The sequence below is a fragment of the Seriola lalandi genome, unplaced genomic scaffold (assembly GCF_002814215.2).
Source record: "Seriola lalandi dorsalis isolate HSWRI2012SDOR001 ecotype SW California unplaced genomic scaffold, Sedor1 jcf7180002054885, whole genome shotgun sequence".
NCBI classification, from domain to species: domain Eukaryota; kingdom Metazoa; phylum Chordata; class Actinopteri; order Carangiformes; family Carangidae; genus Seriola; species Seriola lalandi.
The window spans coordinates 5924117-5938036 of record NW_019525437.1 but is presented as its reverse complement, the minus strand read 5'-3'; the positions used below and the strand labels follow the sequence as shown (position 1 = coordinate 5938036).

The following is a 13920-nucleotide window of genomic DNA, read 5'->3' as shown; positions in this document are numbered from 1 at the left end:
CTCTATGCTTTTCCCAATGCTGTCACAAAACAGTCTTTCTCTCTGCCTTGTATTATCTTTGTCAGCAGAGGGCCCATGGATCTATCAGGCCAAGCTGGGAAATACAGATAGTGACAGGGGTAATGTGGACTGGGTCACTTCACATGCCTTTACTCGTCCCTCCTTGCAGCGCTCAATCCTCTGCAAACCACAGGTTGAGAATTTATCTCTAGGACTTCCACTCAGCTTTGTGTCATTTGTTTACTCTCTCTAGCTGAAGCAAAAGGTTGGATAAGAAGAACACACAGAAAAAAAGACAAGATAACCACTCAATTTCCCAACACTCTTCCGTTGCACTTAGAAAGCTTTTTTTTATGTAAAACCTCTCGGCCCAGCTTAAATCATAAAGCAGTGCTGCGATAAGATGCTGTAGATTTATTATATTTGCACAAATAAAATCTTGATGTCAGTTATGGTCACAGGGAACGAAATCTCTGCCTTCAGAAACCAACAAATCAAAACCATTCTCATTTCCGAAGCTGGCCCAAGGCTTAATTCTGGACATAAGCAGAATTAGATCCCTCCACCATGTTGTTAGTCATCTAATTAGACTGATAGATCTGACAGACCTGATATCTCTTAAAACATACATAAATATAGTCATTTCAAAAATTAAGTACGCCCCATGGAAATTGTTCAATATATTTGAACAAGCAAAAATTTGACCCTCTTTGAAACAGTGCCTATAAATAATGTTGATATATGTCAAACAAATGATGCAAAAAAATTATCACCTGTCAAACCATAAAATTAGAATCAGATGTTCCAGATTAGGTGCCAATGATTGGATAATCCTTAGAGAGTGCAGGTGGCTCCGCGGACATCTAGGGTCTGGTCTTCGCTTTGCTTTTGAAGTGTATGGTATCAATCATGTCAAGCTCTAAAGGGCTCTCTAAAGCCTTCAGACAAAAAAGGTTGTGGATGCCAATGAGTCTGGCAGGGGAATAAAAAAGATCTCCAAATGATTTGAAATAAGTCATTCCACTGCATGGAAAATTGTGTACAAGTGGTGTAGATTTCAAACAACTGGCAATTTGTCCAGGAGTGGCTGCTCCAGCAAATTAAAACGCAAATACAGAGCGTCTGACACACAAAGAAATCTCCAAGAACCCCAAAATGTCATCACAGGATCTGAAGGTACCTCTTGCAGTTGTTGGTTTCAAAGAGCATGCGTTAACAATCAGAATGATATTGCACAAATTTGAATTTGAATGCACTTGCTATCTGAAAAGAACATTAGATAAAGAGTAACCTACAGTTTGCCAATGAACATATAGGAAAAGAACAGGCCTTTTGTAATAATGTGTTTTGGACAGATGAATCAAAAATAAGAGTTGTTTGGCCACAGTAACAGTAGTGGTGGAGACCAAAGTTTTTAAGGAGGAGAACCTCATACTAACCGTCGTGGTCAAAATGTTGTGGTTTGAGGTTTCCTTATTGCGTCGGGGACTCGGCAGCTTGCAGTCATTGATACAACTATGAATTCAGAGAGTGCTTGAAGATAAAGTGAGGCCAACAATTGAAATTGAACAGGAAAATGATCCTAAGCCCATTAACAAATCCACTAAGGAATGGCTCAAAAGAAGAAATGGAGGATCGTGGAACAGCCAGGTCAAAGCCCAGATTTGAATCCCATTGAAATGCTGTAGGGGGATTTGAAATGGGCAGCACATGCAAGAAAACCCTCAAACATCTTGCAGCTGAAATAATTTTGCATGGGAGAGTGGTCAAAAAATTCAGCAAGACTGGGTGCGTAATTGCACTGGCCAAGAGTGTACTTGCTGTTTCCACAGAATATATCAATATATCTATTGATATATTTGTTTTGTTTTGAAAAAGCTAATATCCCTTGTGGTTTTGTTCATGTGTAGCTATCGCCTTTGTAGACACTATATCACAGGTTATCAAACGTCAGCTTTTTTCAAATATGTTGAAAAAGTCAACAATTTCCATGGGATGCACTTGTTTTTGGACAAACATTGTGTACAATATTTGTAAAAAAAAGTGTACAAACATTTATGACTAAGCAGCTAATGGTAATAAACAGCTCCAATCCCTGGCAGATAAGGCCCTGTGATGCATTCCAACAACAACCGTAAGTAGTCTTTGATGATGGGAAGCCAGTGAGGGATCTTGTAAATGTCACTGCATGAACAAGTTATGGTTGGACAAGTCAACTAATTGCAGTTAATTTGATGTACAGGGACAATTTGAATTTCTGCATTAATTAATTGAATCTCCTTATTGTGAGACCTTAAACATAAGATAAAACAGTTTAGTAATGCTTTACTTCCAATAACTGGGTATTGTAAGAAAACAAATGAAATACACTGCCAGTAACATTATAGTAATTTGTTCAGTGTCAATATTTGTTGACCTTTCTAGATATGTATCTTTTTTTTTTTTTTTTTTTTTAAAGGAGCTGTTTGTAAGTTTTGCTATTGCTACATAACCAGTGTTAGCATTAGCCGCTGTTTACTTCCCGGTCTTGCCAAGAGCTTCAGCCAGCGCTGCATTTACAAGAGGTTATAATGCATCCTCTGAGCAGCGCTACTTCTTCAGGCCACATTGGATGCTACATTGACTCGGTATCGGAAAGTGACACATGTTGCTACACAAGGCCAACAGTGGACTTAGCAGTGATCAGAGACATAGTACTGTGAATAATAATAATAATACATTTCTTATTGCATTTTTTGAATTTGCATTTGAACTTCAATATATTGTTTGTGGTGACAAATACTAAGGCTGTTCAAATCATGTCCGAACCCAAAACAACTGATCCAGATTGACACTCTTACTGTACAATATTATATTACCATACATTGTATAAGAAACTATTAAAGCTCATTTTCCTTTATGCAGGGGCATTAGCAAAATATTTTAACATATATAAATTGGCTTATTAATTTTGATGCAGGCTTTATGTAATTCATGCACTGTGTAGCTGTAGCACAGTATAAAAGAAAGTGTAAATATCAAGTTGACCTCTAATATCAGTTGCTCAGTATTAAAGGACTGAAAGACTGTTTAAGAGGAAACTGTTGTTGCCAGAATATTATTATGCCAAGCTCATGCTGAGGCTCATAATTTTTAATGCTTTTTTTAAAAAGATTAATCAACTCTGTGGTCAACCGCGTTTTTTTGGACTGACATAGGTTGAAAATGTGTCCATTTACTGATGGCACTGATTCCTAAGCACCTAGCATCTCAAAATAATGTGTCTTGTTTGTGCCACAAAAGCACCAGAAAAAAATTGGAAAGGCTTCAAGGTTCAGCCATTTACATCAAACGCAAAATTTAGGCTAAACTATGATGTATTTATTACTGTCTGTGTAAAATAAAACCAGGCGCTCTTTGAAGGCTCGTGAAGACGCACCTCAGCTGCGCGGAGTGAGAATAGCCTTTTGACTTCACCTTCGAGCGCTGGAGCCGAGGAGAGGGGCATGCCATCCCATGTCTGGAGACAAATTGTGTGTTTGTTCTTTACTGTCAGCGCATGCACACACACATACCATCCCCAACAAGTAATACTGTTGATATGAGATCCCTTGTACAGAGACAGGCTTTGACTGTTGTATTGAAAAGAGGGGGCCCGCGTATGCTGCGATGGCCACGGGGGAGTTTTCGCTTTCATCAGCGAGGTCAGCCTCTCAGCAAGAGCTTGTTGCTGCCTAGTAGTTTATCTGTAATACATCATTGGTGATGGATGGGTAATGGAGAAGCCATAACCTTCTCATTCACAGCACTATATCATTTCTGATAAATCTTCAAGCCATCTGTTCATTGGGTTTCAATGATAGGCTTCCTCAATGGCAGCACACTCTACACTCGGTATAAAAGCACACTGGTCTAGTCATATCTTGCCTCTCAATTCTCCACTATTTCTATTTATTTATCTATGTATTTTCTAGTGGAGAACTGACTGTTAATGTTTGTGCTGTTTTTAAAGTTTAAATTTTTTTACTAGACTTGCTGAAAAAGAATACATTACAGCAAAAAACAAGGGGAGTGGTTGCAGAGGGAATTCTTTGTCAAATGTTTATTACGACTGTTTGGTTGGCCAATGAACAGCTTAACAGAGGTAGCTGGAAGTTCAGTGCTTAACCTGAGGGCAGTTTGACAGCAGTTGTTTTTTGTTTTTTTGGGGTTTTTTTTTAACCTGTCCAGGGATTTGTACGAAACAACTATCTTTTGCTGAATATGAGTTCACTTCTCTAAAAGCAGACAAGAATTACAGTTTGCATTTCTAGTTATGACTCAAAACGTTACTAATGCTCTCTAACCCTGCAGTGCTTGTGGCATTGCATGAACGGATCAGTGTTTTTCAAAAAGAAAAGCATATTATCTGTATGTGATTGCGACTGTGATCTGTGTTTACTGAAGGGTAGACAAAGCAGCTTACCTTCCTCCACGCCCCCCTCCACCGCAGTTGTTTTTATCAATGCTACAATCCCACTGAATTAGCAACCACAGTGTTAAGCATCGAAGCTGCTATACTGTGATGAATATCTTGAATGAAAACACTGATTACTATCACGGTATTACTGTTGTTGTTGTTTCCAGCTGAAAACAAAGTTATCTCATCTTTTCTTATAACGCTGCCTCTGGTATTAATTCCTATTCCCATCAGAGTCATCATTAACCGTCGGTTTGGCCATCACAAAAAGTGTTGATGATGGTATAATAAGTATAACGGTACTGTGCATTTGGGAACTGGTTATGATATTACCGGAAGTTCACACAGATTGAAACATTAACCCTCAGGAGTTTCAATAAGTCTTTTTCTGCACCTAGGAAGTGTTGAGAGTTTGTTTTGTTCATCCATCCATCGCTTGTCCTTTGAGGGTCGCGAGGGGGCTAGAACCAATCCCAGCTGACATTGGGCAAGGGGCGACATCTATAGACACAAACAACCATTCACAATCACACCTACCTGAAATTTTGAGTTCCCAATTAGTATTAGTTGTGGTTTGTTCGGATATTTACTTAATTGGGACGATGTGACATAACATTATTCGAACGCCAAGCATGAAACTGGTCTGTTGCACAGATAGTAGCTAGCTATTCCTAATTTTCAACTCTTGTCCTTCGTTGGACTTTACATGTACAGTGTCAAAACAACACAATCAAAACAGTCAATTTTCATTATCATAAGATCACATTATACTACAGATATAAAAGTACAGTAAAATACTATATTGAAATGCAGTGATTGTGATGTACAGTTTAAGAAGAGACAACAGCAAAAACACAAAACAGGAAACACAATTGATAATATCATACAATTAGCTGAAAAAATAAAGATGCACAGTCTAAAAAGTGTCAACAACTGAAAAACAAGCAGACAAATATTCAAACAAAAATAATTAGTAATAGATACAATTAGCTAGACATTGCTACAGCTTTGGTTTGCTTTTAGCCAGCACTTGACCTTTGTTGACAGCCCTTTGTCTTTGGATTGTGGGAGGAAGCTGGCGTACCCAGAGAAAACCCATGCAGGCACTAAGAGAACATGCAAACTCACAGAGAAAGGCCCCAGCCACCCAGGTTCAAACTCAGAATCTTCTTGCTGTGAGTCAATAGCGCTAACCACTGCGCCACCCTGCTTTTTCAAAAAGAGGTAAAAAATAAGACTTCTACTTGACTTCTTAAAAAGTCAAAAGGGAAAGCAACAGAATTTGCTTTTGTGATGAGACAAAGGGTTGAATATTCTCTCTGAACACTTTAAAAGTTCCTTTTTTTGTTCACAAACCTTTTGTCCTGGGTTTGCAGTGATAAGCATATACCATCATAAACAGGGTATGATACTGCTGGCGCCAGCTTCTATTCTAAAACAGAATCTGTAGTGCAGCAATAGATAGAAGGTAACACCAGATAGCTTGAGGTAATCTGTATGAAGTATGAGGTATATTCATCCCCTGCACCAAATAATCCGAGCTGTTTTAAATATAGAGTAGATAACTGCTGGCCTGATGGTATTCTGGGGGAAATGATAGACGGTGAAATGAAGCCAAAATGAATGGGCTCTTAGTTGAACAGACCTAAATTCATTTCACAGGCCCAGTGGAATGAAGTTATCTGAATCAACTGTCCTCCGTGGCTGCCTGAGGGATATTGGAGACGGCTAAGGTCACATTATATGGGTTGGGGTGGGGGGGTTCAGCTTGTGTGTGTGTGTGTGTGGGACTGTTGGGGAACTGCCTTAAGAGTTCACAGCCAGAGTGACAGTCAGCCAGTGCACTACAGCAAGATCTTACTGAGATGGAAGGCAGAACAAGAGGGAGGAAACGGCGAATCCATTTGTGTACTGAAGTCACTATTGCCCAAAATGTAAAATCAAACAAGCATGCGAGCGAACCCAAAACAGCTGTCCCCAAAAAAAGGTTACATCTCTGATTCAGGAATGAGTCACCGCTGATGTGGACGTGAACTCCCTTTTCAAACAGAACGCTGGCATTCGAAAATGAAGAATGACAGCGAAAAAGGCCAAATATTACACGTGACAGCCCCTCTTCATACTGGAGAGACATTTCCCTGCGCCTGTCCAGACAGTCACAGAGCTAAAATGAATGTGATGCTCTCCAGACACTCCCAGGTCCTCTAATGAGACTGTGCTTAAGGTGTAAATTAGTTACACAGCCTTGCTCATCACAGACGCTGGAGCAGCAAATCCACTGGGTTGCTCCAGTTCCACCAGACATGATGGAGATCCATTTCATGAACATCACTCATTAATATGCTAATGGAAGTCATTAATGGTTGATAGCAAAATTAATGGAATTACAGTACTTAGCGGGTCATGGCCAAGAAGAAAGGGACACTGTACCCGACAGAGTCATTTCCAGAAAAAAAAAAAAGAAGTATTTCTGGTGAAATGTTAAGTATTACAAAACACAATCACATAAAGTGGTTAGTAATTATTGTGTTTTGTGTGCTGTTAAGTAAAAGGGAGCACTCTTGGCAATGCGTGCTAATATAAATACACTAATAGCTTATTAAGGCGTTTTTAATTTAAAGGTAAACCTTGATGGATCCAAACACTGTGGTGGTTATTCAGCACCATGGACAGCACCCATCCATAAGCTTATCACCAACAACCACTGAGCTGGAAGGGTTTAATGTGCATGATAAATGAACTAGGATGGGAACAACACTGTTGTTTTTTGGGGTTTTTTTTCTAATGTAGACTAGAGATGGATGAATACACTTAAAGAAAACAGTTAAATTACTGACATTTCTCAAACAAGTTGTCACTTTTTTTGTGGCAACGTCCTGATTGGAATTGATACTTGATAGGAATATGAAACGGCGTCCGTGTCACACTGAATCTGGCACAAAATCTCTGCTGGGAACACGACATAAATCAACTTCAGAACCATGGACAGCTCCAGCACAGCACAGCACAGCATACTAAATGGACACTAAAATACATGGGGAACTGGGTTAATTAGCACCACACTGAGGCTGCTGTGCCTGTAGAATTCCAAGAGCTGATTGCTCTCACAGACTAATTTTTGCTGTTTCTAGGTAAATTTAGTTTATTTTCTTTTTAATTTCCAGCAGAATCATGAGTTAACAGACACCACCCACACTGTGTTGTATAAGATACAGCACCCTCAGTTTTTTTTTTTATTTTGTTATCAGCATTAATAACATTCATGAAACAAGAACTGCAAGAAATATTGCATTTTATTTTATAACTATCATTCATAACTATTCATAACTATTTTGAGTTCCCTTTTAGCCATGGTGGTTTTAATACCTGCCTACCCAGGTGAATGGCCACATCACTGAGGGATTCAATTTGTATTTCAGGTGAATTTCCTCACTCACTGTTTATTAATTATTCCTTGCAGAGCACTGAGAGCCAATAAAAGAGAACAGAATCTGCCTTCCTGGCCGATTCACATCCTACATCCTACATCCTACACGCTCTGGCGCTGGTTTTGATCAATACAATCTGAAATGAAATCAGGTGTCTGGGCATACAGTTTAAACAGTGGCTGATCCCTGTTGCTATAATGTGTGCTGTCATAGTCATTATGAAAACGCCAGCATCCATTCACTCACTCTGTGGCTATGGTCTCTGCTGCATGGAGATTTTTTTTTAGCAGAGCTGCCTTTTGCAGTGCCACTTAATGACTCATGGTTCATGCATAGGCATGCTCCACAAGACAAAACCAAAGAGGATTAGGCATTATGCTGATAGCAAACTAATGTGACACCTCAGACAGATAAGGACTTAAATGCTGACGTCCTCTCTGGAGGAGCTTTTTTTTTTTTGGAGTGGACCAGCCAAGCAGTCATGAGGAATATTCAATTACTTCCACCGCCCGTGTCTTTATAAATAACTGATTAAAAGAACCATATTAGAGCATAAAGTTAATGACAAGAGTGTCATTTCGCTTAGTGCACATCAGGGATTTTTTTTCATTTAAAATGAGAAGGAGAGAGAGAGAGACAGAGAGAGGGGCAGTTAACAAAAACGCTTGTTATAATTCTCTCCACGTCGCCTACCTTAGTCTACCCTCCTTTGGCAGCTATTACAGAGGGCTACTTGTGTCTTAAACATGTGACTAAGTGAGAGAGAGAGAGAGAGAGAGAGAGAGAGAGAGGTGGCACAGGGGAGAGCTGAGGAGCCCATGCCTGTTATCTGCAAGCTGGGCGCCTGCCTACAGTTTCTACAGGATCTGCCGGGCTCCTCCGTTCCTGCGCTCCTCCACACGGCGATGCGGAGTAGGCGGGTCAAGTAAGGAGAGAAAAAAAACAAAAAACAAACCAAAAAAAAAACAAAAAAAAAACGGCGCTGTAGGGTGGAATTCATAACGGGATATTTAACCATCTTCCGTGGAGCGGGTGCCCGCGTCCCGGTAGCCGCATTCCGTCGCATCTTGTCCGACGCTGGACCCCCACGCGCGCTGGCTCCTGGCTGAAACAAATGCGCAAACGCGTCTTTTTTTTTTTTTTTTAATCTTCTAATCGACAGCCCCTTTGCGCTCCTTGAGTCTCTCTCCTCCTCCCTCCTCCTCTTCCTCCTCCTCTACTCGTCTCTCCTCTTGACTACATCTCCTGCTGGATGATTTCATTTTGTAAAGTCATTATCCCCAGAAAAGGTCAAAGCCTCTGCTTCTAGGAACGCTGAATTACACTGGGATAATAGAGATTTCACCCCCAGCGCGCCCCGGCTTGCTTTCTCAAAGTTTCTCACTGGTGTAGAACCGTGCGACGGATTTGTCCGGAGCAGCCTTCCTCACACAGCACTTTTACCTCTCTTTTCGGATTCCTGAGTATTTCTTTTTTTGGAGTGTTGTTTTTTCCCTCCGCGGAGTTACTGTTGAACCCTGACAAACTGTGACATGAGTTCCTCTACAATTTCGGCAATTGAGAGCCACCGAGATTCAGCAGGAGAATGGGAAATACTGAGTTAAACTTTATCTGCAGTTCCAAACCGCGGTGAGTTCTTCTAATTGTGCATTGACCCCCCCCCCCCCCCCCCCCCCCCCCACACACACACACACACACTAATTTGGATGTTTGAATGTAGAGTAGATTTCCTAAAACATCCGAACAAACCTACCTGTGGATGTTTTTTTCTTGTACACTTGACCTGGATAGGACTGTAAAATCTGCTGTGCTGTGACATGTGTGAAATGTTACCTGGGGCTTGATCACAATCCCACACATACACATGCACATGCATATAAACACACACACACACACACACACGCACAAAAACTATCTACAGCTGCTTTCAGGAAACCATACACAATATTGCTTTTCATGCCTTGTCAGTATATACACCAGCACAATCATACTCATCTCTTTTCCCCCTGCTTGCCTACTCCCCACCTTCCCTCCACCCCCTCCAACCCCCCTTACCCACACTGCCACCCTTTATCTGCCTTTCCAACAAACATCTCTAATCTATATTCCTTAGGGTGTATTGGAATTCTCGCCTGTAGAGGATCAGATCTCTGACATTGATGTGTGCACAGTATACACGGTCTGCCAAGCACCAGCGAGGCAGAAAACCCAGCTCGCTCTCTGCCTGGGTAAAAAAAAAAAAAATAAATAAAAAAGTCCCACTGATTTCATAATTATACATTTCACCCTTAAGCATCACCCTCAAAGAAGGCACATGAGTCAGGGCAGCCTGATGGGATCCTCAGCGGAGGCTCTGATAATGAGCCAAATGCCCTCGAAGAAAACAAATAACATTTTAAATGCAATCATACTGGCCCAAGGGCAGCACTGGCAAAGGTGCTATTTGTAGTATTTTAATTTTAACTTCATATTAAACCAGTGTCTTGGAGTAAAAAAACGCTCCAGTGGAAGGAAGGTAGTTTTGTAGCCAAGCTTTATGGTGGAGAAAACAGTGAATCACTGCTGTAATTCTCATTGCCACTTGCCAGTGTTATAGGAACAAGTGCCAAAGCCTCAGACTGTTTATAGGGCCACAACAGGGCCACTGTTCAGCAGCATCCTCATCTATCCTGGGAGACTGGTGAACCCAACCGTGTCCAGGCCTGAAAGGCACACTGTCTCCTCCCATGAACAGAGAGATTTCTCTCCTCATAGTGGTCACCTGCCCCGCAAAAAAAAAAAAGAAAAAAGATTAGAAGTTAACAGCTCGACACAGATTTCAGATTCTACATTTTTCTCAGCGTTCGGATGTCCGGCACAGGCTTACGAGTCTAATTTTCCATGCGTGAGTGTTGGTGGCGGGACCAGCTGCCTCGTAATGGACGTATACTCGAGAGGAGACAAATTGAGCTTGAAAAACTCTTTTTACATGGCGACTGTGACTGAGCAGGGAGCCATCTATAGGCCTCTAAACTAATGCCAACAGGAGGAATTACAGGTCTGAGAGGGCTGCCTTGTGCTTAACAGTTCAGCGTTGAGTGGCTGATGGGACTGGATGAGGCATCGTTCGTAGGTGTGACGGCCGAGAAGAGAACGGGAGGCGACAAGGGAGGAAAAACGAAAGGATCCCTGCAAACCCTTCTCCTCCTCCTCCTCCTCCTCCCACAGCCACTGTAAACACACCACGAGGGAATGAAAAAGAGTCTGTGGAGTAAATACAGTTTCAGTGCCATGCAAAATGGCTCTCCGTCACATAGTTTTGGGTAGATGGGTGGGGAGAATGCTAACAAGTGTTCGGCTTAATGAATGAGAATGAGGGCCCTCGCTGTGTGAAATGCCACTGCAGTATATTAGATCATGACTGCTATTTGCTTGGGAAGTGGGAGTTGGAGGAGTGAGGTAAAATAAAGTCTGAAGGAAGACGAGAAAGAAAAGAAAAGAGAGGGAAAGGAAGGAAGGGAGAAGAAGAAAAAGATTGACTGCAGTTTTTGGTGATATTTCAGGGTCAAGTTTTGCCAGGTTCTGCTCAATATCCACAGACACCATTATTTTATGATAATGAGCAAACCAGCGAGTTTGACTTCAATGTAAAATGATGGAGAAGAGCAGCTGGAGGGACAGTTGGGGGGGGGTGAGAATAAAAGCAAAAATGGAGACAATCATAAAAAACGAGGAGAAAAAAAGTCTCATTGAGGGATTTGTGACTATGGCGTTCAAACAGAATCTCTCAGATTAAGAGCGACTGGGGTATGAAACCGAAATCTCTCTCCCTCTCTCTGAGGCGACTGGTAATTGAATGTTGAGTGTGAGCATATTCGGTAAAAGCACACACGATGACGGACAGACACGAGGCTGTTCTTACAGCAGATTTGCATTCGGTCACAAATAGTAATGTACTAATTTTCACGTTTTTTTATTTTTTTTTTATTTTACGAAACAAGTGCAGACTTCTCCCTCAAACAGCCAGGCGCCCGACCATGTCTGAGCATGTCAACAATGACTAGCCATGCAAACTTACCTCAGATAACTTATCCCTACTTTTAACTTAATTGTTGTTGTTACAATTCGTAGTTAAAGCTAAATTCAAAAGGAACCTGAAGGCAGCAGTGGAGGTTTTAGCCTGCGATGTTAGGGTGGGCAGCTTGAAGAGTAGGTAGCCCAGAGGTTAGAGAAGCAGAATAGTAGCCCGAAGGTATATGTACAGGATAACAGTCATATGTAGAGTATATCAGTCATTTTGTTTAGTCATCTTCTCCTAAAACCTTCATTTTTTTTTTTTTTTTTTAAATAACTCAGCTCCATAAGTATTTTTAAGTGTTGACTATTAAGACTAAAGACTGAGATTTAATAATATGTCACGAACATGCACTTACATACAAATCCCAAAGGCATTTATTTAACACTAAATGGTGCTTATATGCTGCTTCACAGTATTTATTTACTAAATCCAGGAAATTTTGGAGAAGAAGGGGGTGGACAGTGGGTAACTTTGGAGGCGGGCTGTAAGCTGCCCATCCAATCAGAAGTTAGAAACAGCACTTGGTATTTTCTGTGCTGTTTTTCAATGTTTTTGTCTTAACTTATGATCAGGTGGCCGAGCCCACCCCTGCTCATAGCTCCCACCAGCCTGGACTGTAAGGTTGAACTATTGACGCCAGGCAAGTGAAAAACACTATTGCTATGTGACTTATAATAAAAAACATGTGACTCCTTGTTCTCTCTCAGAATATGTTTAATTAATTAGTGTTTTCTACATTTTTAGGGACTTGATAAGAAAAAGGGAGATATGGAAAACAAAAATAATTGATAAAAAAATTCCAAGGTTTCAGTATTTTTTTTTAAAAACATCAGTGTCCTTCACAACTCCTGAACTCTGCTCTTTTAGAAAATGTTCATTCATGAACTTGTGAATAGTATCTCAGATCAAGTTCACATGGCTTCATCTCATGAATAAGGTTTTACACAACCCAACTTAAGGCATTGTGCATTACCGCCAATTTTAAGTCAGCGGACAAAACCAATGTATATCCTCCAGAAAGTAAAAAAAGTTGACCTTTAGAAAGGATGACATAAAAAATATCAATTGAATATGCTGCATACTTTCCATATCCTCCAGCCTATCACTTCTATAGTGAAAGAAGGTAAAGTTTAAATTGAAAGAAAATAACATCTAATCTGTTCCATTTGGGGATTATTCAAAGAAGTCAAAGACACAAAGAAAAGAAAAGAAAAGAAAAAGCCAGCGAGAGGAGTGAGTAAGGAAACAGTCCATTTAATTTAAGAGCAACCTTTGTCCCTGTTTGTACAAGGCCACCAGCGGAGGAGGTCTATTTGTGTTTTACTGTGATTTATAGAAGCGCAACTCTCTGTATGTTTCTCGGCCACTTGGTGATGTGCAGCCATATAAAACGTGCAAGTGAGAAGTTTACAGTCTGGGAAGGAATCATTAAGGTGACTTCTCCCCTGTTTGCTTTCAGCTCGGGGTTTTTATGTAGCTTAAAATGATTTACGTCAGCCTTGCAGACGGACCCTGGCACACTTGCACATGCAGTTTTAAGTTGCTAGAACCCAAATATGAACACACACACAAACACACACACATATAGACAGACAGTGATTGAGACCACCAGCAGAGTAACTGATTGAATCAGTCTGAATAATTATTCTTCTATTTCTGCTCCAGCCACCAGGGACAATATCCACATTTACTGTATACAGTGTGACAACTACACACACACGCTTTCTGCTTGTAATAACATAACTATATTGTTAGTCAACACTCAAAAATCAAGGCTTGTTCTGAACCAATGGAAAAGCAACTATTTTGGATCATTTTTTCATCCTCGCATAATGATGTGAATTTTTGATGGCAGCGTGTGTGAGGTGACCGGGCTTTATTGGTATCCATAATGAATTGTCACTGTAATAAAAGAGCAGGGGTTTGCTGTGTTTGTTATCAGTTTATTGCTGCCTTCAGCCAAATTTTCATCTCGCTTTTGTGAGAAGGGGGGGTGG

The 13920-nt window shown here is 40.7% G+C and overlaps 1 protein-coding gene across 1 annotated transcript in view; it reads left to right on the top strand.

Annotated features, from left to right (window-relative positions):
* The first annotated feature begins 8713 nt into the window (after positions 1 to 8713).
* The window catches only part of brinp3a.2 (bone morphogenetic protein/retinoic acid inducible neural-specific 3a, tandem duplicate 2), a 53916-nt gene continuing 48709 nt past the window's right edge, over positions 8714 to 13920 (top strand). The window contains exon 1 of the mRNA XM_023428758.2: positions 8714 to 9495. The gene's annotated coding sequence lies outside the window, so the exon portion shown is untranslated. The remainder of the gene's footprint in view (positions 9496 to 13920) is intronic.